The following is a 27,166-nucleotide window of genomic DNA, read 5'->3' on the forward strand; positions in this document are numbered from 1 at the left end:
CCACATCTTCTTTATCCATCCACCTGTTGGTGGACACTTAGGTTGCTTCTGTATCTTTCCATACTATTTTCTTTAGTGATCATAGCAATTTACATTCCCACCAAAAGTGCACGAAGTTTCTCTTTTCTCCACATCCTCACCAACACTTGTTATTTCCTGTCTTTTTGATACTGGCCATTCTGACAGGTATGAGGTAGTATCTCGTTGTGGTTTTGATTTGCATTTTTCTGATGATCAGTGATATAAAACATCTGTTTTTGTATCCATATGTATCCAGATTCTCTGCCAGTTTTTTAATGAAATGGCTTAGTTTTGTTTGGCGTTGAGTTGCATAAGTTCTTTGTATATTTTGGATATTAATCCCTCATTGGATATGTTATTTGCAAATATCTTCTCCCATTCAGTAGGTTGCCTTTTTGTTTTCTTGATGTTTTCCTTTGCTGTGTAAAAGCCTTTTATTTTTAATGTAGTCCCAGTAGTTTATTTTTGCTTTTGTTTCTTCCTGAGGATATGTATCCATGAACATGCTGCTGGAGGTGATGTCTAAGAGATCACTGTCAGTTTTTTTTTTTTTCTATTTTTTTTATTTTTATGGCTTTAGGTCTAATATTTAGGTCTTTTTTTTTTTTTTTTTTTTTTTTAGGTCTTTAATCCATTCTGAGTTCGCTTTTCTGTATGGTGTGAGAAAGTGGTCATGTTTTATTCTTTTGCATGTAGCTGTCCAGTTTTCCCAACACCATTTATTGAAAACACTGTCTTTTCCCTCATTGTATATTCTTGATTCATTTGTCATATTAATTAACCATATAGACATGAGTTTATTTCTGGGCCTTTTCTGCTCCATTGATCTATGTATTTATTTTTGTGCTGGTGCCATACCATGTTATTTACTGTAGTTTTGTAGTATATCTTGAAATCTGGGACTGTAATACTCTCCAGCATTGTTCTTTTTTCTCAAGATTGTTTTGACTATACAATTTTTTTGTGGTTCCATATAAATTTTACGTTATTTGTTCTAGTTCTGTGAAAAAAGCTATTGGTATTTTGATAGGAATTCCATTTAGTCTATAGATTGTTTTGGGTAAATCTTTGGATTGCTTTGTGTATTATGGGCTTCTTTAATATTTCTTTTTTTTAAGATTTTATTTATTCATGAGAAACAGAGACAGAGAGAGAGAGAGAGAGAGAGCCAGAGAGGAAGAGACACAGGCAGAGGGAGAAGCAGGCTCCATGCAGGGAGCCCGATGTGGGACTCGATCCCAGGTCTCCGGGATCAGGTCCTGGGCTGAAGGCCGCGCTAAACCGCTGAGCCACCCAGGGATCCCCAGGGCATTTTAATAATATGAATCTTTTCAATCCATGAGCATGGCATGTCTTTCCCTTCATTCGTGTCATTTTTCAGTTTCTTTCATCAGCATCTTAATAGTTTTCTGAATATGAATCTTTCACCTCCTTGGTTAAATTAATCCTAGATGTTTTATTCTTTTTGGTGCAGTTGTAAATGGAATTGCTTTCTTAATTTCTCTGCTTCGTTATTAGCATATGGAAACACAACAGACTTCTGTACTTTGATTTTATATCCTGTGACCTTAATGAGTTCATTCATCAGCCCCAAGAATTTTTTAGTGTTGTCTTTAGAGGTTTGTACATCAAGTATTATGTTAATCTGCAAATAGTATTTTGGCTTTTTCCTTACCAGTTTGGATGTCTTTCATTTCTTTTTCTTGTTTGATTATTGCACCTAGGACTTTGGGGTACTATGTTGAATAAAAGTGGTGAAAGTGGACATCATTGTCTTGTTCCTGATCTTAGAGGAGCAGCTCTCAATTTTTCACCTTTGAGTAAAATATCAGCTGTGGGTTTTTCATTATGGCCTTTATTATGTTGAGGTAGTCTCCTGTTAAATCTACTTTGTTGAGAGTTTTTATCATGAATGGATATTGTACTTTGTCAAATGCTTTTTCTGTATATACTGAGATGATCATATGGCTTTTATACTTCCTCTTGTTAATGTGAAATATCACATTGACTGATTTGTGAATACTGAACCACTCTTGCATTCTTGGAATAAATTCCACTTTCTTGCAGTAAATGATCTTTTTAATGTATTTTTGAATTGTGTTTGCTAATATTGTGTTGAGGATTTTTGCATCCGTGTTCATCAGAGGTATTGGCTTGTAGCTTTATTTATTGTAGTGTCTTTGTCTGATTTTGGTATCAGAGTAATGCTGGCCTCATAGAATGAATTTGGAAGTTTTCCTTCCTCTTCTATTTTTTAGAATGGTTTAAGGAGAATAGATATTAAATATTAACTCCCTTTTTATTTTTTTTATTTTTTTTTTAAAGATTTTATTTATTTATTCATGATAGTCACAGAGAGAGAGAGAGAGAGAGGCAGAGACACAGGCAGAGGGAGAAGCAGGCTCCATGCACCGGGAGCCCGACGTGGGATTCGATCCCGGGTCTCCAGGATCACACCCCGGGCCAAAGGCAGGCGCCAAACCGCTGCGCCACCCAGGGATCCCTTAACTCCCTTTTTAAACAATGTTTGGTAGAATTCACCTGTGAAGCCTCTGGACCTGGACTTTTGTTCATTGGCAGTTTTTTGATGATATCGTTTTGATATATCTTATACAATCTATTTTTGTGCATCCAATTACTTATTTTGCATTTGGTTATTATGTGGCTTGAACTAATATAAAAATTTGCACCAAAAATAAAACAAAGAAAGAAAAAAAAACTCAGCTTCCCTTTTCTGACTTCCATATATATGATAACTGTATTATCATAACATATAGCAATCTCATAGGCTCCAAAGCTGAGAAGTCTCTTTGACTCTGCACCTTCAAAACACCATCTCTCAACTCTTCTTTCTGATTTTCTTTAAAATTATTCATTTATCCTCTAGGATAAAATAAGTTTATCTATAATGGTCCTAGATATAAAGGCTCAAAGAATAAGGACAATATGTAAGTATCGAAGTAATAGATACATTAGACATTGTGACAAGGATCTTTCAAGAGTTGAACCTCCTTAATGGAATGTGTGAGCTTGATAACATCCAGGACTTTTGAAAGGAATATATAGTTGGTAATACTTGATTTAGATTGATATTAAAACACAATCTATATTTAATTAGTAGATGGAGATAAAAGGGAAGGGAGACAGAAAAAAAAAAAAAAAAGAAAAGAGGGATCCCTGGGTGGCGCAGCGGTTTAGTGCCTGCCTTTGGCCCAGGGCGCGATCCTGGAGACCTGGGATCGAATCCCACGTCGGGCTCCCGGTGCATGGAGCCTGCTTCTCCCTCTGCCTGTGTCTCTGCCTCTCTCTCTCACTGTGTGCCTATCATAAATAAATAAAATTAAAAAAAAAAAAAAAAAAGAAAAGAAAGTAGGGAGAAAGATACCTGTCCTGCACACCACTATTTTTTTTATGGTGGTTTGTTTTAAGATAGATTGTTATGATTGATTATTTTCCTAAGACATATTCAGGGTGGTTCAAGGTAAGGATAAAATAAATAATCACACTAAAAATAAAAATCACTAAATCAAAAACCATAAAAGTGGACCTCACTCTGCCCAGTGATGGAGATCAGAAATTTGTCAGTCTTACTCTGTCTCGGTGGCAGTTTTTTCCCCTCACTATTCGATGACTTCATTTTTTTTTCTTGTTAGTCTCTCAGTTCTTTTGCTCATCTCTTTATTGCATGGCTTGTGGGTTTAACCTGACTCTGAATTACTAATGTGACTCCTCTAGCTTCTCCTAATAACATTATGATTTAATTTCTTTTTATGTTTGGTTGTATTGGTCTTGCTGTAAGTGACTGGCAGAAAATTCTTGTCACAGGTCAAGTCACTGAGCAATCTGTAGATTTCCAAGTAATTTCAAGGAGCCACTGGCATCCCAGGGGTATGAAGAATAGAAGATGGTTTTTTTAGATGCAGTGCTCCAGTTGCTATTCTCAGCTGTGCCAAGAATTCTCTGATGGGAAGAAAAGGATCTATTAAGTCTTGTAGAGTTTATACAAAGTTGTTGGGAAAACTGAAGGGATCGCTTGTAAACTGAGCTTTAGGAATAACCACCATACATCCTAGAGCTGGTTGTCTTAAGGCACAGCTACCTCTCCCCGCCACTTTTTTGCCCCCATCCCTGCAGACTCTGACACCATACAGCCCCAAGTCTTGGATAGTGGATAACATCGACTGTTTTCTCATGTAACTAATTTCTGTATCTATGTATATATTGCAGGGATCATGTCTGATTAGCAAAGAGTAAGTCATGTCTGCTCTGGACCTATAATGAATTTTAAAAATAGAGGGGATTTGTTTCTAATTTGTTTGCTTTAATTTTTCCTTGGGGATATGGGTTTAACACTATGGATAATTTTCACATTGTAGACACAGTTTTCCCAAATTTGGTAGCCTGTGTATTATAACAACTTAAAAGAGAGAGAGAGAGAGAGAGAGAGAGAGAGAGAGAATGAGCAGAGGGAAGAGGGAGAAGCAGGCATCCTACTGAGCAGGGAGGCTGACATGGGCCTCGATCCCAGGACTCTGGGACCATGACCGGAACTGAAGGCAGACACTTAAATGACTAAGCCAGCCAGGTACCCCTTTTCTTAATAAAGATTAAAGTCCATGATAACAGCTTTAGTATATGGCAGACCATTGCTGAAGGGTTCTGGGCATTTACTGTAAGTACCGCTGGTGGATCATTCAGTTACGCATGTGTGTAAGTCACAGTATCTTGTGTGTATGAATGACATCTTACCTCTCCTTATAATGTTATTTTAACTTTGCTTTTCTCTGGATTCATTCCTCAATTAGATGCTGACTTTTGAAGTTAGACTCCTACCTTCCCTAAAATACTATAATTCAGATTTTTGACACCCAGAAAATAAACATAGGCCTGGACTCTGTGCAGTGAGAATAAATTAAGACCATGCCCAAGTCTGTGCTTAGCACCAATAAATGAAGTGAGTTGAATAAACATGGGACAAAACCTCCAAATTTGGAAATTGAAGTGGCTTTCCCTAATTTACTATTCTCTACAATAGGGATGCTTAGAGATCTTATCAGATATAAAAATTGATATCAGGGAATCTCTGACCATCCTAAAATTTTAAGATAACAAAAAAGTATAGATAGACACAAGTATTTTTCAAAGGAGAGGGTTTAGATTCTCAGAGGGAATCCATGGCTGAGACAAAAATAATAAAGGTCAATAACCACTGCTCTAGAGAAATCTCTAGTAAATTTTAAGAAGAAAATCCATTTTGATTCAACTCTTCTGGCTGTAAGTCTCTCTAAAATAAATTATTCCATCTTCTTGCCTCAGTAAACACATTCAAGTGAAGATGATGGGTTATTTCATAATGTGACAGAGTGCTTCAGGTCATCATTCTGAAAGTGGATTCTCATGGCTGTCTGCAGATGAATAGGTGTAAAGTGTGAGTCAAATATATACTGGGTCCAGGACATGCCCGAGATGTTTTTAAGTAATTCCATTACAGCCTTTTATTTTATACCTGCTGGTTTGCCTTTTTTTAAAGTGATTAGTTCTGGGAAATTGGGGTGAACTGATTATGCTGGCTGGTTGTGTATCCATTATGTAAAGTTTACCCATCTATGTTAGGTCCCAGGGCTACTGTAATAAAGGACCACAAACTGGGTGGCTTAAAACAACTGAAGTTGACTCTTTCACAGTTCTGAAGGCGAGAAGTCAAAAATCAAAGTGCCGGCAGCAGTGCTCCTTCTGAAGGTTTAGATCATAATCCTCCCTTGCCTCTTTCTAGTGACTGTTGCCTCCAGGCAATCCTTGACATTCTTCATTCTTCGGCTTGTCAAGAATCTCTGCTTTTTGTCTTCATATGGCTTTCTCCGTGTGTGTTCGCTCTTCTTACACAGACACCAGTTATTAAATTTAGGATCCACCCTAATCCAGTATAACTGTTTTTGTTTGTTTGTTTGTTTGTTTTAAATATTATTTATTTATTTATTCATGAGAGACACAGAGACAGAGAGAGAGAGGCAGAGACACAGGCAGAGGGAGAAGCGGGTTCCCTGCAGGGAACCCCATGTGGGACTCGATCCCAGGACCCTGGGATCAGGCCCTGAGCCAATGACAGGCGCTCAACCACTGAGCCACCCAGGTGCCCTGTAACTTGGTTTTTAACTTAATTACATATGCAAAGACCCTATTTCCAAATAGGGTCACCTTCTGAAGTTCTATGTAGATAGGAACTTGGTATTTTTCAAACCAACCCACCATCAATAGCATTTTGTGCAAACAGGCAAGGAGGGAACATTTTATTAGGTGCGAGTCTTAGGTGATTTTTTAACAGGAAAGAGTAAGCATTTTATTACATAAAAATCTGTCTGTGGAAGTACTTTAATATTGCTTGTTTAGAAGTACCTGTAAGATTGGTTTATATGTTCATGTCTGGAATAAGCATCTTACTTAATTCCTTTTTTTTTTTAAGATTTTATTTATTTATTCATAGAGATGCAGAGAGAGAGAAAGAGAGAGGGGCAGAGACACAGGCAGAGGGAGAAGTAGGCTCCATGCATGGAGCCTGACATGGGACTCGATCCAGGGTCTCCAGATCACGCCCTGGGCTGCAGGCGGCGCTAAACCGCTGTGCCACCGGGGCTGCCCAGCATCTTACTTAATTCCTAATATTGTCCCAACAATATGTTAGATTATATATATATATTATATATCTATTATATATATAATATGGTAGATTATATATATATAATTAAATTTAAATTATATAAAATGATATTTGTCTATGAGAAATATAAAGAATAGAATTTAAGGGACGCCTGGGTGGCTCAGTTGGTTAAGTCTTGAGTCTTGATTTTGGCTCTGTGCTCAGCTCAGCATGGAGTCTGCTTGAGATTCTTACTCTCCCTCTGCCCTTCCCCCGGCTCATGCATTCTCTCTTTCACTTCATCAAAATAAATAAATAAGATCTTTAAAAAAAAGAACAGAATTTAATAATGACATTTTCCACATAAAAATGACACATTAATAATTACAAAAATCACACAGATAATCATAATAAACAGACTGAAATAAACATTCTATAATAAAACATTGCAAGAAGACAGATGAGGGCAATACTAACCCAGGTGTGGAGGACACTGAATGTTTTATTGAAGAGGTGACTTTTTAGAGAAAGAAAGGAATTAGAGTTTGTAGCTATTCACAGCCAAAAAGCAAACATAAAAAGATGGTATTTTATCATCATAAAAACATTCCCTTGTACATGAAAGATTAAAGGCACGTGGGTGGCTCAGTTGGTTAAATGTTGGAGTCTTGATTTCAGCTCGGGTCATGAGACTGAGCCCTATGTTGGGCTCTGCACTCAGCAGGGAATCTGCTTGAGATCCTCTGCATCCACACATGTGCTCTCTCTCAAAATAAAATAAAATAAAATAAAATAAAATAAAATAAAAAATACTTAAAAATATATATTAAAAAGATTGTTAGCTATTTATTGGTGAAAGAAAGCAGTTAATTTTGATGATTGTAGCTGAATCCAATTTCATACTTAAAGCAGGTATGTGCTTTTAGTGTCCAGATCAATGTTGTAGGTATGTGTTATAAGAAAGGATTGGGGCAGCCAATCTGATAGAGCCAAAGCATAATACACAGAAAAATAAATCTGAGAATTTCCAGTGCCAGATACAACTACATCAGTGAATTTTCTACTTTGCAGGGACACATCATTTTTACTCTGCATTTCAGAAGTAAGCCAGAACTGCTGTCTTACGGGAGATTACAATCTACCTTAAATTTTATTTTATTTCCTGCTGCAATCAATTCTGCCAAGTTCTAATTTAGCATCAGAATGTTGGCTCTATGCCTGCATCTAAAATTATATGCAATTTTAGAAATGATTCTCCATTGAGATTGTGTGACATGTGCCCTCAGAGCAATTGGGTCACTGTTTCTATTTTCTGCTGGGGAATAGCTAGGTTCTCTGCCATGCTTCAAGTAAAGGAGAAAGTTTGATTTCTTATTTTCATGTTTTTTATAAGCATTATATTTATGTACCTCAAAATATTAATGTGTTAAATGAAAAAGCAATATATATATAAACATTATATTTATGTACCTCAAAATATTAATTTGTTAAATGAAAAAGCAATATATATATATATATATATATATATATATATATATATATATACCCTTTTGTAAGATGGGATTAGCCCTTTTGAAAACAGCTGGATTTCCCACAGGAAAGAAAAATTCATTGAAAAAGAGTGACTAGATATTAGACTCATAAAATGTATCCAGAAAACCACTGAATACATGTATCCCTCCCTGTCATCCTCACTCATTTCCTTAGTATCCCTCACATCAGAGCCTGTAAGTAATTTTAATCATTTCAGGTCCCAAGTCATGCACAATGTATTTGCATCACCATATTTTTGTTAGCAATGCTCCCTTGCAAATAATTCCACCCTCATTCCAAACATATTAAGTGTCTTCACTCTTCTCATTTTATATTTACTTGCTACATTCAAATTTTCAATGACAAGTGGCAATAGGGAAATCTCTATCTCTGTGCCTGGAAGGAAATGATAGAATTTCTTTGTTTTTAATTTTCAGAGATACATTATTATGTTGTATTTGCTTCTCTGCCCCTCCTTCCCTCCATTATCACCTCCTTTGTGCATCATGAATCCAACATTATTCCTGGAACCTATGTGCCAACCCAGCCTTTATGTCCAAACGTACAATGGAGTTTATCCCTTCCATGACGACTTTACATGTTAAGTAGTCTACTCAAGAACATAGGCTGGGATAGAGGAAGACAAAGGAGCTACAACTAGTTAGAGGCGTGAGAAAAGGGAATTTGGGGGAGATTCATTTAAGCAAATTTGAGAAGATGGATGGAAGGATTGACAAGGAGAAGAAACAAATCTAAATAATAATGACTTAAAAATTATAAATATACACACGATCTCCCAGTTAATCCATAATAGAAATGCATATGCCATGAGTTTGTAGGTGTTGTGTTAGTATTATCTTCAGAATTACTACATGGGATAGCTAGCTATGCCTCTGAGAACTTTTACAATTCAGAAAAGCTCACAGTAATACAATGGGATCAGTTTCCTTATTCTCTTAATAATTTGGATGCATAAATATTAATTTTATAGGGATTATTCCTTGGGGGCAAAAGTGATACGGTAAATGACTATTTTCTGAGTTCATCATTATGTAGTTTCATTTTAGAAAGTACTAGTGTGTCCGAAATAGATAATTGTTTTAATGGCAAGATAGCCGACTTCTTTGTACCACACCCAAATCAAATATATTAGGCTATAATTTAAGACAATTTATAGCCTTGTTCTAAAAATCCATGAGTAAGAGAAAAATCTCTGACCCTTCATCTTGGCTTGTCTTTCCTTATAACAGGTAACATTTCTTGAAATTATATTACATACTTCATTGATTTACTTGTTCATTTTGATTCTCTCTCTCTCTCTCTCTTTTTTTTTTTTTTTGGTAAAATCACATGACATATTGGGAATGCAAAATGGTAGGCATTTTGGAAGACAGTTTGGCAGATTCTCACAGAATTAAAGATACTTTTAAATATGATTCAGAAATCACACTCCTTGATATTTATCAAAAGCATCGAAAACTCACAACACCATAACAACTCGTACATGGATATTTATAGCAGCTTTATTCACAATGCCAAAACCTAGAAGCGACCTTCCTTTGGTAGATTAGTCTATAAATGAGCTGTAATAATCCAGACAGTGGAATATTTGCACTAAATGAGCTATCAAGCTGTGAAAAGACACAAAGGAAACATAAGCACATATTCCTAAATGAAAGAAGCTGGTCAGAAAAGTCTACCTATTATGTCATTCCAACTCTATGGCATTCTGGAAAAGGCAAAATTCTGGATACAGTGAAAAGATGAGTGGTTGCCGGGAGTTAGAGAGGAGGGCAGGGATGAAGAGGGGGAGCACAGAAAGTCATTAAGCATGGAAGTGCTCTGCATGATACTGTCATGATGGATACACCTCGTTATACATGTGTCCAAACCCCCAAAGTGTACAACACCGAGAGTGACCCCTAATGTAAACTATGAACTTTGAGAGACAAAGCTGTAGGTGCATTAGCTGTACAAAGGTAATTGCTCTGGTGGGGAGAGCGTGGAATCGGGAGTACGTAGGAGATCTCAATATCATCCCCTAGTTTTGCTGTGAAATTAAAACTGCTCTGGGCAGCCCAGGTGGCTCAGCGGTTTAGTGCCACCTTCAGCCTAGGGTGTGATCCTGGGGCCCCAGGATCAAGTCCTGCGTCGGGCTCCCTGCATGGAGAAAAATAAAAATAAAAAAAATAAATAAAAATAAATAAATAAATAAATAGATAAATAAATAAATAAATAAATAAAACAAAAACAAAAAAACTAAAACTGCTCTGAAAAATAAAGACTGTGAAAACACACACACACACACGTCATGTAATCTGCCTTCTTAACCAATTTTAAGTGCACAGTGCTGTATTATTAACTATATGCACATTTTTTTAAATATATAAGGATTGGAGCATTATCTTTTTTCAGCATTATATCCTCTGTATCTTTCCTGAAACATCATAGGAACTTGATAAATATTTGTTGAGTGAATAATAAATATTTCTTTTTAAAAAAAATAATAAATATTTCTTAAGTAGATTATATTTATATGCATTATATGGGAGGGGCCATTGTCCATAACTCATAAGAATGAAAGTCTCAGAAATGTGAGGATTCACATTTCTCAGAATGTGATTCCTGAAATCAAACCTGTACTGATTTTGATGATCACAGAGAATCAGAAACCTCTTATTGATGAGAAATCACTAACACTTGCTATCCCTAGTCTTTTATACATGGGGCTGGAAGGCAAGATATTGTCCTTTGATTCCTGACTGAAAGCGTGAAAGATAGTAACCAGCAAGGAAAGAAGAAAGAGAGGAAGGGAGGGAGGGGGGAGGAAGGAAGCATGAGAGAAATACTTCACTTGAGCTTGTTAACAAGTGAAATTTCCATCAGCATCTCAAACTTACTCTGTTGCCTTGGAGAAGCCACAGCTTCCTGAGGGTTATTGGTAAAATAAGTGGTTTGGATGAATTGATCCCCGCGATTCCCTAAATTATGGCTTCAGGATTTCAAAGTTTATAAATTCTTAGTCTGTAGAAGCAACACAAACCTGTTCACTAATAATGTTGAACTATTAAAGTCAAGATAAATTCCAAGAGGATGGCTCTTAATATTTCTAGCAAATACCTAAGTGACTGTAAATTGTCTTTTGGTTGCTTAGAGCTTCTTGGAATATTATAGGAATGTCTTTAAAAAGTTGAACGTCAAACTAAGCTGTTCTCTAGTACGTGTCATAAATAAGTGCAACGTGCATAGTTACCAGGTGATCCACCAAGATCATTTTTAAAAGGTTTCCTCATTCAGCCTACATTTAGGGTGGTAAAATGTTAACTTTAACAAAAGCTGTTTAAAAAACATTACCTTAGAGTTTATTTCTAGTGAGTGTGCAAATTCACGGAATGTTGGAAATATTTGGCGATACTTAGGCTATTATAAGGCATTTTCCCCCTTCAGACACACAGAAAACATGACTCCTTAGAAGCACAACTGTAGGTGTCATGGGTAATGAGAAAGTTGGCAGAGTTGAAATAGAGGCCTAAAAAATACACCAGCTTCAAATCACATCTTAGACACCATTCCTGTTACTTAAAAATGTTGTTATCGTTTAAGTAGAAATACCGTGTTCATCCCACAGTTGTTATGAGGGTCAGATGAGAGAATAGTAATGAGAACAACTACCTTTGTACCCCTCCTGGTTCTCCTTAAAAATGTTACCTATAATATAAGGCTGTCCACAAACCAAATATGGTACAGTCTTTGATCAGCTTTTACGTGGAAAATACATGTAGTAGGCTGGAGCATGACCCAAAGATAGTAGGTCCTACTCCCTGAAAATTGTACATGTTACCTTATAAAGAAAGAGTCTTTACATATGTGCCTAAGTTAAGGTGAGCTTATGCTGATTTATTCTGGTGGAACCACAAGTGTCCTTATTTGACACATAGAGGAGGAGTCTGTGTGAAGACAAAGTAGTGAGAGCTTTGAATGTGCTGGCCTTGGAGATGGGAAAGACGCAACCCAACCGTACGTCCGTGAGTGCCAGCAGCCGTGAGGGACGGGAAGGGGCTAGGAACACACCCACCCGTATGGCCTCTGGAAGTAGCTGAAGTCTGTAGACACCATAATTTTGGCCTGTTGACTTTTTTGGTGGGAGAGGGGTGATATCTTTTATTTTTTATTTTTTTTTCATTTTTTAAAAATTTATTTATGATAGTCACACAGAGAGAGAGAGAGGCAGAGACATAGGCAGAGGGAGAAGCAGGCTCCATGCACCGGGAGCCCAACGTGGGATTCGATCCCGGGTCTCCAGGATCACGCCCTGGGCCAAAGGCAGGCGCTAACCCGCTGCACCACCCAGGGATCCCCTATTTTTTTTCATTTTTAAATACAAGTGTAATGACAGTGTCCTATTACTTCCAGGCATACAGTAATAATGCAATAATTTTATAACATTTCTCAGTGCTCATCGAGATTATAGTACTCTTAATCCCCTTAATCCATTTCACCCACCCACCCTCACCTCCCTCTGGCAACTACTAGTTTGTTCTCTGCATTTAAGAGTCTTTGTCTCTTTTGTTTGTTTTGTTTCAAATTCCACATATGAGTGAAATCGTATGATATTCATCTTTCTCTATCCAACTTATTTCATTTAGCATCATATCCTCTAGGTCCATCCATGTTGTTACAAATGGCAAGATTCCGTTCTTTTTTTATGACTGAATAAGATTCTATTGTGGATATACCACATCTCCTTCATCCATTCACCTGTAGATGGACACTTGAGTTGCTTCCTTATCTTGTCAGCCTGTTGACTTCTGACTTTTGGCTTCCAGAACTGTTAGGTAATGAGTTTCTCTTGTTTTAATCCACTAAATTTGTTTTAATCCACTAAATTTGTGGTAATTTATTACAATGGCCTCAGGAAACTAATACAGTAGAGATTGGTATCCAGGTTATCATTAACAATAACTACTTAAGTGTGTTATGGCAGCTACTGTTCCCGGGATTAATTTTGAAACTGAACTGAAAGTTTGGCAAGAGTTCCATTCGTCCATGTAAATGCAATTTATACATGATGGCAAGATACCCATCTGCTTCATCTTAAACCATAATTTATACATGTCTCTTGTGTTCCGAGCGCTGCAGCAGGGCAGAAATAAGATTGAAATGCTTTCCAAGCTTTGTTGCAAATCTTAGTCTTATGTGGGAAAGACCTCTCAAAAGACATCGTATTATGTCATAGCACTATAACAGATACTAGGGACCAAGCATTTTACTTATTCGCCTTGTACAAAAAATATTAAACAGGACATCTGCTAGCCCTGGGGTGGATCTGTGTCGATGATGATGATGATGACAACTCACCTTTCCTAGTATTTACTGTGTATACAGGACCAGCCAGGGCCAGTCTGCGTAGTACCATATTAAGAGCTTTACATGCAAAAAAAAAAGGAGCTTTACATGCATTATCCCACTCAATCTATGCACCCGGTTTGTTGTTTTGTTTTGTTTAAAGACCTCTGGTTCACAGACCTGGATCAGTCAAGATCCGTGGTTCTGTGGTTCCTAGAACACCTTTATCATGTGACACTGTTTCTGCACAGACCCTTAAGAAAATAATGTTTTAATAAATACTGGTAAAGACACCAACCAATGTGTGAGCTAAACCTTTTCAAGTCCCGTTCAGCACCACCATCCATAGTTTTCACATGAATGAATTAAGGAATGGGGAGGTAAAAGTTACAGTCAGTTGTGGAGCTGGGGTTTGAAACCAGACTGACAGGAGAGCTAGGACTTCCCACTCTTTTTTTTTTTTTTTTTTTTTTAAGATTTTATTTATTTATTCATGAGAGACACAGAGAGATGCAGAAGGAAGGCAGAGGGAGAAGCAGGCTCCATGCAGGGAGCCCGATGCGGGACTCGATCCTGGGACCCCAGGATCACAGGCTGAACCGAAAGCAGGTGCTTAACTGCTGAGCCACCCGGGCGTCCCCACTTTCCACTCTTAACTAGAGTTTATACTGTGAATTCAAGTTACTGTGTTCAATCTTTTATCATTTTCGCACTAAGCCTAACTGAAGTTTGAAAATCGATCTACTTCTTTTAAATGTAATTTCGACCATCAACCAAAACACTTCACCTTTTTTGCCCTTTCTGGGCTTTTTTCCCTCCTCCCCACTTCTGTGAATGGTTTATTCACTTTAATAATAGTGAAAATCATAGATTGTTTCAACCTCCTGGAGACTTAGTGAGACTTAGTGGATTATTAGTGCAGAGAAACTTTTTTGTACTCTGCACTGAAATAGAAATACTAACATTGTTGGGATCGATGGAACCTACCATATTTGGCCTCTCAAAACAATAATGGGTCCTTTTCCACCGTATGTCTGAATGTTGCGGAAGGCAACACTAGACAGAGTGATGTTGTCCATCATTCACTAAGGCCTTTGTTCCAAGAATGTGTATAGCCCCAGGCAAGAGAAACTTCCGTTTCCATTATCATTTTCCATTTTCTCTAAAAGAAAAATAGATTTCTTAAATATCATGGTACACATTAATAACCCAAAACTTATATTAGGAAATTATGAGTGAGTTGCTACTTCATAGAAACGTTTTTATACATTTAAGAACCTTCTAAAACCATGTATTATATCCTATCTAAATGTGGCATTTCACATTGACTTATAATCTCTTCTTTACCCAAAACATTTTTTTTTGAAACTGTCTTTCTCAATACCTCTAAAACTTTAAGATATATGAAAACAACTGGGGATCTTGTACAAAATGCAGATTCTGCTTAAGAGCGGGTCCTATATTCTGCATTTCTAACAAGTTCCCAAGTGATGCCAGTCCCACCAGTGCACAGTCCACAGTTTGAACAGGAAGTCTCTCAACACGTGGTTCTAGAATGCTGCTTGGTATGCAGCTGCTGGCTGGCTCCTAAGGACCATTTGGAGAAAAAAAAAATATTATTATTTTTTAAAAGGACCATTTGGAGAGCTTCTTTAGTCTAGGGACTCCTGAGTAAGGTTTAGAGGTTTATTATCAGTGCTTGTGACTTGAGGCTTGGCCATCTGCACTTCTTCAGTGTAGACAGGAGGGACTCTGTTGTTTAAATGCAGAGTCCTCAGAAATGTCAGGGGATGTGTCCACCTGTAACTCTAAAGGGCCGAGAAGGGGACTCTTGAAGAGTGGCCATTGTGGCACTACCAGTATGGTCCGAGGGGAGCCGTAGTGAGGATTTTCCATAGTCTGCCTTGGGTCTCAGGTATTCGTATTGGCCAAGGAAGAGCAGGACAACTGATTGAATGGTCTGGTAGCCACTATAAGCAAGAGATAGTTCCGCAACACTAGATTCAGGTGCACCTTTAGAATCGAATGCCAGAGAGCCAAAGCAATCAACGGACTTTGGGATATTATAATAAGGATTTAAATAATTTTATAGTCACAGAAAATGAGGCATCTGGAATGTTAAGAAATAGGACCCAGATTTGGATCATTAACCATTGCCGTACCTCGCATTTTGCACTTGTAATTGCACTTGTTGGTGGCAAGCAAGCCCATTTATATACACGATCTCACTTTGCACGAACCGGAAGTCAAGCAGGACACATTCTGCAGTGGAAGAGAAATCCTCGAGACTGTTCAAGTTGCTTAGTTTCGTAGAGCTCGGGAAGAGTAGAGGAGGAACTAGGCTCTCCACTTTTCCCCCTCTCCTTTTAAGATGCTTTTCTCAACTCTACCTACCGTTTTTCCACCCCCATGACTATCAACTCTGAAATAAATGTGAAACTAACCACCTAAATAACTGGCTCTTTGAACAGGCCCCGCATACCACGTGCAGGTTTGCATGGTCTAAGCTCACTATTCTTGCCACAGCTGTGAGAAAATAAACCTCTTGTATTCATAACGCTATTTCTGTTGGGTCGGATGCTACACCTCTCATATTCCCATGGATTTCTTATTTTCTAGATGAGATTATACCTCCTTTGACGTAATAGAGAACAGCTATCCCGCGTTTTCAATGAAATTATACTTGCCCGATTTTTTTTTTTCTAAATAAGACTAATAGAATTTTATAACTTTTCTTGTAACTCAAACTTAACTTATATATAAATTTGCTAGATAAATATATATATATATATATTTTAATATTTTGATTTTTAAGAGGTAAACAGAAAGGAATTGAGAATTTTCGGTTATCAGCTGATAGGTATTTGCAAATAAGTTTTTATTTTTTATTTATTTATTTATTTATTTATTTATTTATTTATTGCAAATAAGTTTTTAATATTCTTCAGGTTTGATGAATAATAAATACTTGGAAGTATTAATGGTATATCTATAGAAGTGTCTGACATTTCATTAGGAAGCTTAATGACTAAGCTAGTAATGGATTTTTGTATTATTTTACCACGTAAAAAGGAAAAAAAAAAAGAATTGGCCCTTTCTTGTGCTGTAAAATAGTTTGATATTTGGTTACTGGAAGGCAGTTTGCTTAGAAGTTTTATTTCTTAAGTTGTGTATCTCCAACTAGATTTTGCAAACAATCTCTCAAAATTTCATACATTTCACACAGTTTTTAGATCGCAGAACACATAAGTTATGTACTCTTTAGGTAAATACACTACTTACCTGTGGTCTGTCACTACTGCCTCCCTTGGTCACCAGGAGAATTTAAAATCATGGTGGAAACAGCCATGTATCTGTCAATGTCCCTTCTCCCAGTCTTGTATTTGGTCATACAAGTGAGTTTTAGCAGGAAATTTATACCTACTTAGCTGGGACTCCCATTTACTCGCCTCCCAGCATCTGTTGCAGTTAGGACCAGGTTACCATCTTCTGGACAGTGGAACTGAACAGAACTGAGTCCCTGGCTATATAAAAAAGAGAAAATTGTAGTTGTTCTTTTAGATACTTTTTTTTTTCCATGTATACTTTATTTGACTAAATGTTAAGTTCTTGTTCAGTCTAGAAACTCTTTATGAAACATATAAACGTTCTTAGTGTTTCATATCCTATTTGAGAGGAATTTTCCTTTTTTTTTCCTCAAATAAGGCAAAGTATCATCATCATAACTGTATATCTGTCTTTCAGCTTTTGTAGAAAACTTTCCTTCATCCCTGTAGACTTTGTCAGAGCTAGCTTAACGCTCCCTTCTCTGCTCTGGCCCTGCCCTACATTTCTCATATCTTAAAAGTTCTCACAGTGCGTTGCACTTGTCTGTTGCACCTATTTATTCACTCTTTACCCCCACGCTCTTTCTAATGCAGCACATGATACATGGTTAAGTTCTTAATAAGTAACTAAAGAGTACTTTACCTGAGTCCTTTAGGTGTACACCCATCTTTTGGGGGGAGAGGGGTGATTATTTTTCTTTTTTCAGGATCAACATTCTGGGAAATGGAAAATGAAACCCATTTTGCTTCTTAAACTATTTTGGGATATGTATGGACCCCGGTGCTATCTGTGCAGCTCCGAGGCTTCCCTTATGTCAGATCATTAAATGCACCCCTCGACACAGACCCTGAGACTGTTAGTGAATCACTTCATGCTCAATGTCCTCTCAATCAGCAGAACAGCGCATGGCACAATGTGCATGTAAGCTGACACAGAACTTTCTTCTCCCAACAATGTCAGAGGCAAGTTTTTCTAAGATAGCTAAATCCCCTTAGTTGGGTAGAAAATCCATCTTGTTCGAATTACACTTTTCTTTTTTGATCTGACAAGTTTAGAATCCTTATCTTTTTAACCGTCATTCATGTTGAAAATATCTACCAACATGTCTTACTTATTAATTAAGAATCTTTGAAGATTTCCATGGGAAACAATGCTGACTAAAACAAATTTTCAGGATACATTTGCATCAGTGTATTTACTTAGTGGTGTTGGTTCCATTAGATTTTTTTTTTTTTTTTTTAATAGACATCCTCTTCTTTTTTCTTTGGAAGTTGCTCAGTGGTCATGCCACAAAACAGAAAACAACCTGTTTCCTTTCAAAAGCAAGCTGAGTGCATGGTCTGGCAATAAAGAATCAGAATCTCCATTCTGTCAGTTTTATCCCAAGAAGTCTCCTTCTCTAAAGCCGTGGGGTCAAACACTGGGGATTTATGGAATTCCTATTAATTCAAAGAGTGCCTGAGTCCTCCACTTAGACAGGACGATAGTGAATTGGTAGCTGTGTAGAAGTAGTTCTTGTATTATATGCTCCACACTGTAGAAAGGTAGAATCAGGGATGCCTGGGGGGCTCGGCGGTGGGGTGTCTGCCTTCAGCTCAGGGCATTAACCCAGGGTCCTGGGATCGAGTTCCACATCAGGATCCCTACAGGGAGCCTGCTTCTCCCTCTACCTGTGTCTCTGCCTCTCTCTGTGTCTCTCACGAATGAATAAATAATCTTTAAAAATAAAAGGTAGAATCTGCACAAAAGGTCAGTTTTGCGTGACTCTTATCTTTTAACATATTACCATTTTTGCTCCACGTATGGGTTAGTCGTTAGTGCATGTGCAAAAGTAAACACATACACATACATCTACACATCTACATAAAAGTACTAGATATTAGTACTAGATAAAAGGCCGATGTCAAGTGAATTGACATCAGCCTTTCGGGAAACTGGGTGAATTTGATCCAAATATGAATTTCACAGCTTTGTGAAAGTGGGGAACCCATTGCAAAGGCCTGCAGGTTCCACGCCCCACAAATACGTTCCTCCCCGCAGTCGGATGCTTTTGAAGTCAAACCTTCTTTGAAAGGCAGCCCTTGATGACCTTTCAGAGCCCGCCCACGTTAATTGATTGACTTCCTCATCTGTTCCCCTCCCGGGAGGCATGTGTCTCTCTATTGTGGCTTTCGTCACCTTGCTGGTTAGTTCCTGTCACCCTGGCGCTTACGTGCCGCCCTCTGGGGGACTGCTACTCGCTCAGTTCAAGGGCAGGAAGCGAGGGAGAGAGGAAGGAGGAGTTAACTGTATGTTGGGTAGGTGGATTGATGGCCAATGATGCGTTAAAAAGGGACGCCAGCTTTGACCGTGTCAACACGTGCTTTATTAAATAAAGGGTGGGCCTTGCTGGGACATGTTTCACTGAGTAATTTAAGTAGTCTGTGACCTGTGAAGACGTTGTTATTCACTTGGAAGTATTAATGGTATATCTATAGAAGTGTCTGACATTTCATCAGGAAGCTTAATGAGCTTTTCAAGGGGACCTTTGTGGTCAATTCCGTCCTAACATGTTATTATAATACGATCAGAATGAAGAAGAAAAACTCAGTTAAGGTAAACACATGATTATGACTGGCAATGAAAATATTGCTCTGATTCTACCCACGTGATCTTTTACACACCGGTGAAGCCAGAGGAAGTCTCAGGCCACATCTTGCCCCCACCGGTGACCTTTGACAGGTGAAAGGCCGTAAGCTTTAAAAGGACCAGGCTGATTCCTCGTACGGCTGCTTTGTTTCTATTTGGCACTAGTTAGGACTCACAGAACTAGAACTTCTGGCCACCTTTCTCCAAGTGCAGTTATTTGAGCATGTGCTCCCTTCCATGCTTTAGTTACTTTAGTGCTTCAGGTAGCATCAAGGCAGGTGGTGGGACTGAGCACACCGTTGTATTCACTTATGTTTGCTTGGTAGGACCATTTGCCCCTCACTGGCAACTTGGTAAATAATTATGTTTTTTATTCAAGCCCTTACAAAGCCCTCAGGGTTGTGAAGAGATCGTAATGTGTCTCTTAGGGCAACCTAAAAAATAAGTAGCATATTACGAATTTCATGATTTTAATTTCATTATATATGTGAGTTTATATGCATAAATCTTTAAAATGTATTCAATATATATTTATATATAAGAGACTTTATGCTGAGATTTTAGAATTTATTTTAGAGGGGGAGAAGAGCATGAGTGGGGGCAGGGGCAGAGGGAGAACGAGAGACTTTCAAGCAGACTCCCCTCTAAGAGCAGAGCTCGAGGTGAGGCTCAGTCTCACCACCGTGAAATCATGACCTGAGCTGAAACCAAGAGTTGGACACTTAAGCCCACTGAGCAACCCAAACACCCCTATATAAGACATTTTAAAGGGTTAATGTATTTTCCAAATATAACTGCATGCATGCATGTTCAATATAGAAAAAAAAGGAATAAAGAAAATAAGAAAAATATGGATTTTTTTGTTTGTTTCTACTATGGAAAGAATAAGTTAGAATATGTGAGTGTATCTAATAAATATAGTCCTGATTCCTCTATAAATGGGATATATTATTATGTTTTTCTTTCCAGCTGGCATTTATACAGATTTTCTCATGGTCCTAAAAATTTCTGGTAAACTTCAAAGAAATGGCTGCTTATTTATAACATCTGTCCCTCTCCTAAAGAAATTATCTGCCAGTCTAATTATCTGTCTACCTAATGATCTATTTAGATAATAATTTAATGATTAGAAGTCTATCCTTGACTAGATTACATATTCACCTACATTTTCTTCTAGATGTCGTCATGAACAAATTTCCAATAAGGAAACTCTATATTAATAAGTAGAAAAATGCTATTTATACAGTCTTTAATAGGATCTGTACACTTGGAAAATGATTGTCACTGAAACTTAGAAGGATTGAGGATTTTTTTTAAATCATATTTAGCCTAAATTAATAAACATAATTGAAGAATGAGTCGGTTAATTAAATGTTCCTGCTAACTCAAGTTACTCCTTGATCCCGTGTAATGATTTTAAAAAGGCCTTAGTATTTCCACATCTATAATTGGGCATCCTTCTGAAACTTCAGCCAATTAAGTTCTTATAAAATTAAGCTCCTCTGACTATTTTGTGTCTTCCAGAGCCTCAAGCTCAGAATGTCAGTTGTGTTTATCCATGACTCCAAAAAATTGAATTGAGTGTACACTGGTTATAAATCCAGCAATTTCGGCAGGCTTAATTCCTTCTTCCTTCAACTATAAAATAGAGATAAACATAGTATCTACGTCATAGGCTTATTATGAAAACTTCAGTATATGGAAAGTACTGGGAACAATCACTGGCTTATAGTCAGCCTCTCAATATTGGCTTTAATCCCTATAATTATTATTATCATTGGGATTTAATGTTAAAATATATAAAATTGCATATTGTCAAGTGATTTTTCATTTACATCTATTAAAAATATCAGTGTGAGCAGTGATAGTACAGTGGAGAAAGCACTCAGTTGAGGTTTCTAATTGGTTTGTTTTTGGTCACTCACAGTTTTTTCATGGGTCTCTAACACCCACCACAAGATCCTTTGTTTTCATTTTTTTTTTTTTCTTCAGAAGATCCTTCTTTCTCTCCCATTTATTTTCTGTGCAGTATGTTAAAAGTAGATGGGAAGTCAGGTTCATAGTCAGTACTTGTCCTTACAGCTAACAAAACTAGGTTCTCTGTGCGACACACTTGCCCAGGTGGACTTAGGGTGTTCACAGAATCAGTATTACCAAAAACGTGTTGCTCCCTGTGTGCAAAGCCCTGATCCCTGCAAGAAATGGTGACTGGGACACCACCTGAGTGGAATAAAATGACCCAGATTTAGTCATGAATTCTCCTTGCTAAATGCTATTTCTAATAATTACATAGGAACCTCAAAGTCAAGAGAAGATCACTAAGACTGGACAGAGAGTTCTGGAAGTTTGATTATGTTTTCACAGCCATTTAGAGCACCGCAGCATGCAAAAGTCTAAGTAAAAATAGGATGAAAAGCAGGAATTAAACTTATGTTTGGAATGTCCCTAGCTCCATCTCTAATTTTATTTTCCACTTCAACTCTGAATCTTCGGAAATGTGTCTGTCTCTAATAGATTGTATCACACATATGTATTTTACCAAATAAATATTTATAGATACCAATATATGCATGCATACATATGTGTGAAACTTGGATCGCCAACTTGATCTGAGTATGAAAACATGTTATTTTCCCAAATCCTGTTTCTTAACTCTATTATCAGATGTAAGACTGCATATTGTTAAAATTTCAATTTTGAAAGAGAGTTGCTATTGACATGTTCTCTTCGTGACATGTCTTTTAGGGAATCATTTGTAGAACACCTTGGCCATTCCCCTCTTTGACACTCTGATAAACAACTAAATAGGGGTCTTTTAAGGCTAAGTACCAAGACATAGTATTTATTTTACTATCAGTGTGCTCTTATTTCTTAGTTAATGAAAGATAATGGTACCCATTTGGGTTTTTTGATCGATATGTTAGTTTGGCCTTGATTGGCAAACATATACCCGTTGATCTCACAACCTTTTCGTTGTCTCCTAACCACCATGTTCTCGCATCTCTTCCTTTTCCATCCTACTTTGTACTACTCATTCTAATAATCACCCCCTTTGATGATCCCTCATGTCCCTCATGCCTCCCTTCTTTTGCCATACACAAATGACTAAATCCCAAATTTCATTAAATCTAAATCTCCTTATACCTACCCTAGTGCAGGGGACTGTGTCTAGTAAAAATTAAAAAAGCATGATGACTGATCTCATTTTGAACTTATGATCAATGATCTTAAGTGGACTCTTACTGCTAAGCAGTCCTGCATTCTTGTACATTGCACAGTCTATTAATTCTCCCCAAATGATACCTGTTGTGTACTTCCTTCTGTCTCCTCAAACTTTAAACTCCTCTTGCTCAACCCACTGTATTAGTTGATATCCCTGTGTGTTAGGTTTCTCCAGAAAAATACAACCAGTAGAAAGTGTGGTGTGTGTGTGTGTGTGTGTGTGTGTGTGTGAGAGAGAGAGAGAGAGAGAGAGATTTATATATATCATTTATATCAAAACATATCCATCTATATTGAGAGAGAGAGATCTATTTTAAGGAATTGGCTCACATGATGATAGAGGTTGAAAGTACAGAATCTGGGGATCCCTGGGTGGCGCAGCGGTTTAGCGCCTGCCTTTGGCCCAGGGCGCGATCCTGGAGACCCGGGATCGAATCCCATGTCGGGCTCCCGGTGCATGGAGCCTGCTTCTCCCTCTGCCTGTGTCTCTGCCTCTCTCTCTCTCTCTCTCTCCTCTGTGACTATCATGAATAAATAAATAAAATCTTTAAAAAAAAAAAAAAGAAAGTACAGAATCTGCAGGATAGATTGGCAGGCTTAAGACCCAAAGAAGAGCCAGTGTTTCAGGTCGGGTCTCAGGGCTGTTAGCTACAGAATTCCTTCTTGCTTGGAGTCAGTCTTTTGTCCTATCCTTCCTTCGACTGATTGGATGAGGCCCTCCCGCATTACAGAGCAACTTGCTTTACTCAAAGTCTACCAATTTAAATATAAATCTCATCCAAAACCACACTCACAGAAGTATCCAGAATAATGTTACATTGAATGTCTGGGTATTGCAGGCCAGTTAGATTGACACATAAAACTAAATGTCGGGATCCCTGGGTGGCACAGCGGTTTGGCGCCTGCCTTTGGCCCAGGGCGCGATCCTGGAGACCCGGGATCGAATCCCACATCGGGCTCCCGGTGCATGGAGCCTGCTTCTCCCTCTGCCTGTGTCTCTGCCTCTCTCTCTCTGTGACTATCAAAAAAAAAAAAAAAAAAAAAAAAAAAACTAAATGTCATACCCTGCTGCTTCTTTCATCAAAAAAATAGAAGCTATCTATGCTGATTTGTTTATCTTCCCTGCCAGGTCTACTTTCTAGCTATTATTACACTTCTCTGTGTCCCCTAAATCTGTATGCTGTAGACTGTTTCAGTTTGTTATTTTGTCTTTTGGCTTCCCATTGGGCTTGGGAATACCTGGAAGCAGATGGAAGGAGGCTGGATAGTGAGGTCAGTACACTTGTATATTCTCTATACATGGTCAGCAAGAGCTGTTAGGATCTTCAACCAGAATCCATGGTTTCTGTTAAGGTATATCTCTCTATTTTAACTTTCTTCCATAGGATTTATATCTCCGCCCTTCCTACCCAAAGTAGTTATAGCTTCAGTCTCCTGTAGTACTTCTTCTGGTTCTCCTTCACACTTCCTACATCTTGAGGAATGGTCCATCAAACCTCCATAAATTGATGTTAATTTGATCGTCCAGTCTTTTCTGAAAGAAACCTGATTAATACATTTTTAAGAATGCTTTTACCTGCTCCCAGCACATCTAGAAATCTATCTACACTGTTACCCATCTACCTTGCCTTTACTGCTTATACTGAGTGAATTACCCATACTCTTAAGTCAGTCCCTACACTTGTGCATTGGATCTATACTCATACTCAAGAATATCTAATAATTATCCCTTCTCTCTTACGTATCATCAATTTCTCTATTTCATGAATACTATACTGCTGCATCACCCATCTTTGAAATGTCATGGCTTAACCCTGGATTGCCTTACTGTTGCTGCCTTATGTCTCTGCTCTTATCAAAACTCTTTGAAAGACTGCCTGTAATCTTAAATATATTTTCATCCATATATATTCACACTTGACCCCACTTCTATAAAGACAGCTCTTTCCTTTCAAGGTCCAGTAGTATTCTCCATACTGCTAAATTGGAATGTTAGTTCAAGTTCTCATGTTAAGTCATAGTATCTGTATTTGCAATATGTGATCACTCCCACATTCCTAAAATATTTGTTTCACTTGGGTTTTGTGACTCTATATCTCTGGGATATTTTCCTTTCTCATTGACCTTTCCTACTCATTCTTCTTTGATAACTATTTGACTTTTTAGATATTTCATTGTTGGGGTACAACTTCAGTCTTTAATCCTCTTTTCTTTTCTTTTGCTTTTATTTTTATTTTTTTCTGAGAGAGAGAGAGAACATGTGCATGTGTGTGAGTATGGTTGGAGGGGTGGGGGAGGGAGATGGACAGAGAGAGATTTTTAAGGAGATTCTATGCTCAGTGCAGAGCCTGAGGCATGACTCCCTCTCATGACCTGCGATCATGACCTGAGCTGAAATCAAGAGTTGAGTACTTAACCAACTGAGCCAGCCCCTTTTCCACCTATTCTTTAAGTGGCCTTTTCCATGTCAAGTTTGTGAGTAGTGTTGAGGAATGTATACTTCTCATATTCATATTTTCTGCTGAGACCACTCCTTTGGATTTCAGGTACTTGTATCTAAATGCTTCCTCAACAACCCTATTTGTATGCATAGGGATGCATAACACAATGACACCTCAAACTTAAGAAGTCCAAAAGCAATTAATTCCTCTACTAACTTCCTCATTTGTGGAGTTGAGACAATTTGTGGTCATCTTTAATGTCTCCCTTTTTCTTGTACCCCTACATATAAAAATAAATAGTAGAGTTTTATCTTAGTGATTTTATGCTATATCTACCATTTTAAAATATTTTCAATATTGACTGAATAAGCAAGTTTAATTAAAATTAAATAAATCTGTCCTAAGTTTTTGACCACCACATTTTCAGGAATCATTTTCATTATAAATTTGCATTTAACTTTAAAGCTACACCTTTCTGTGGGATACAGTGGCATTTTCAGTGGACTTCTAGGTGGTTTCTATACAATATATATAAATTATATAACTGGTAAATAAATATATTTTAACAGTATTTATCATGATATGAGAAAAACTGCTTGAAATTCAGAGGCCAGTGTCAAATCTTTTTTTTTTTTTTTTTAAAGATTTTTTTAATTTTTATTTATTTATGATAGTCACAGAGAGAGAGAGAGAGAGAGGCAGAGACACAGGCAGAGGGAGAAGCAGGCTCCATGCACCGGGAGCCTGACGTGGGATTCGATCCCGGGTCTCCAGGATCGCGCCCTGGGCCAAAGGCAGGCGCTAAACCACTGCGCCACCCAGGGATCCCTCAAATCTTTATCATAATCTGCTTCTCCATCAACTATTTATGATTCTAAGTACAATTGATATGTGCTTAAATTTCCTCACTTTGAATAGTCTTTTGTCTTTTAATCGGTACTACTTCTATTTTAGTTTTTTTTAAAGCTTTTTTTTTTCCTCCCTGAAAACCACTAGTTGCGTATTAAACAGCTCTTATATTTGATTTTTGTTATCTCTCTGTCATGATAATGAGAGAGTGCTCAGCAATGACTTCAGTAATAATGTGTCCACTAAGTGTCCAGAGCTTTGCCTTCATGCCATAGGAGACCAAAGCACAACTGATAAATAACAATTTCTCCCGGAATCTCACAAAGTAATATAATTAAAATAATTACTAGCAAACTGTTTTATTGGTCATCAAAGAGTTAAATTACCTTATTGGTTATCTTAAGTAAAGAACTTACAAGTTATATTCTTTTTTAGGAAAGAGGGGAACTATTTATGGATCAAATTTTTAGTCTTTTCAAGCTATAATCCTATTATGTAAAGTCTTGAAATTATCAGAAACACCCTTTCTGTGATCCAAATTTCAAACCATGAAAGCAGTAAAGTCAAGGGAGCAGAATCTTTGATATGGTAAGGATTTTGATGTGATAAGGATATGTCAAGGATTTTCTCCTAATGCTCAGGTCCGTTTCTTTTTGAGTTTTTGTTGTTGTTGTTGAATCCAAAGAAAAAAAAGCTTGCTTACTTGCCTGCTTGCTCTTTCTTTCTTTCTTTTTTTCTTTTTTCTTTCTTCTTTCTCTTTCTTTCTTTCTTTCTTTCTTTCTTCTTTCTTTCTTTCTTTCTTTCTTTCTTTCTTTCTTTCTTTCTTTCTTTTTCTTTCTTTCTTTCTTTCTTTTTCTTTCTTTCTTTCTTTCTTTCTCTTTCTTTTAACCTTAGAGAGCTTTGAAATGGAACCCTTTATTTTAAAATATCCCATTTTTTCTATGTATAGAGAATTTTATTTAGCTCTTGTAACCTATCTCTCTTATACTTCTACGTTCAAAGTCACGGAACTTTATGCAAGTCTATAACATAACAAAACCACTTCTAGCACCACTTACTGGGTGCCTACTCTATGTGAGGTGATGGGCTAGTAGGCTTTTTACATGTATTACTACTCTCATCTCTATAGCAACCCACTAGGGCAAATGTTATTATCTCTGGCTTC

At 37.4% G+C, this 27,166-nt stretch overlaps 1 protein-coding gene and 1 long non-coding RNA gene across 3 annotated transcripts in view; both read left to right on the plus strand.

Annotated features, from left to right (window-relative positions):
- The window catches only part of LUZP2 (leucine zipper protein 2), a 477,909-nt gene that overhangs the window by 228,013 nt on the left and 222,730 nt on the right, over positions 1–27,166 (plus strand). The gene's annotated exons all lie outside the window — the stretch shown is intronic.
- Positions 12,530–27,166, plus strand: part of LOC118351755 (uncharacterized) — a 49,567-nt gene continuing 34,930 nt past the window's right edge. Inside the window, exon 1 of the long non-coding RNA XR_004807691.2 lies at positions 12,530–13,023. This is a non-coding gene — a long non-coding RNA (uncharacterized LOC118351755). The remainder of the gene's footprint in view (positions 13,024–27,166) is intronic.

This window comes from Canis lupus, chromosome 21 (assembly GCF_003254725.2).
Source record: "Canis lupus dingo isolate Sandy chromosome 21, ASM325472v2, whole genome shotgun sequence".
Taxonomy (NCBI): domain Eukaryota; kingdom Metazoa; phylum Chordata; class Mammalia; order Carnivora; family Canidae; genus Canis; species Canis lupus.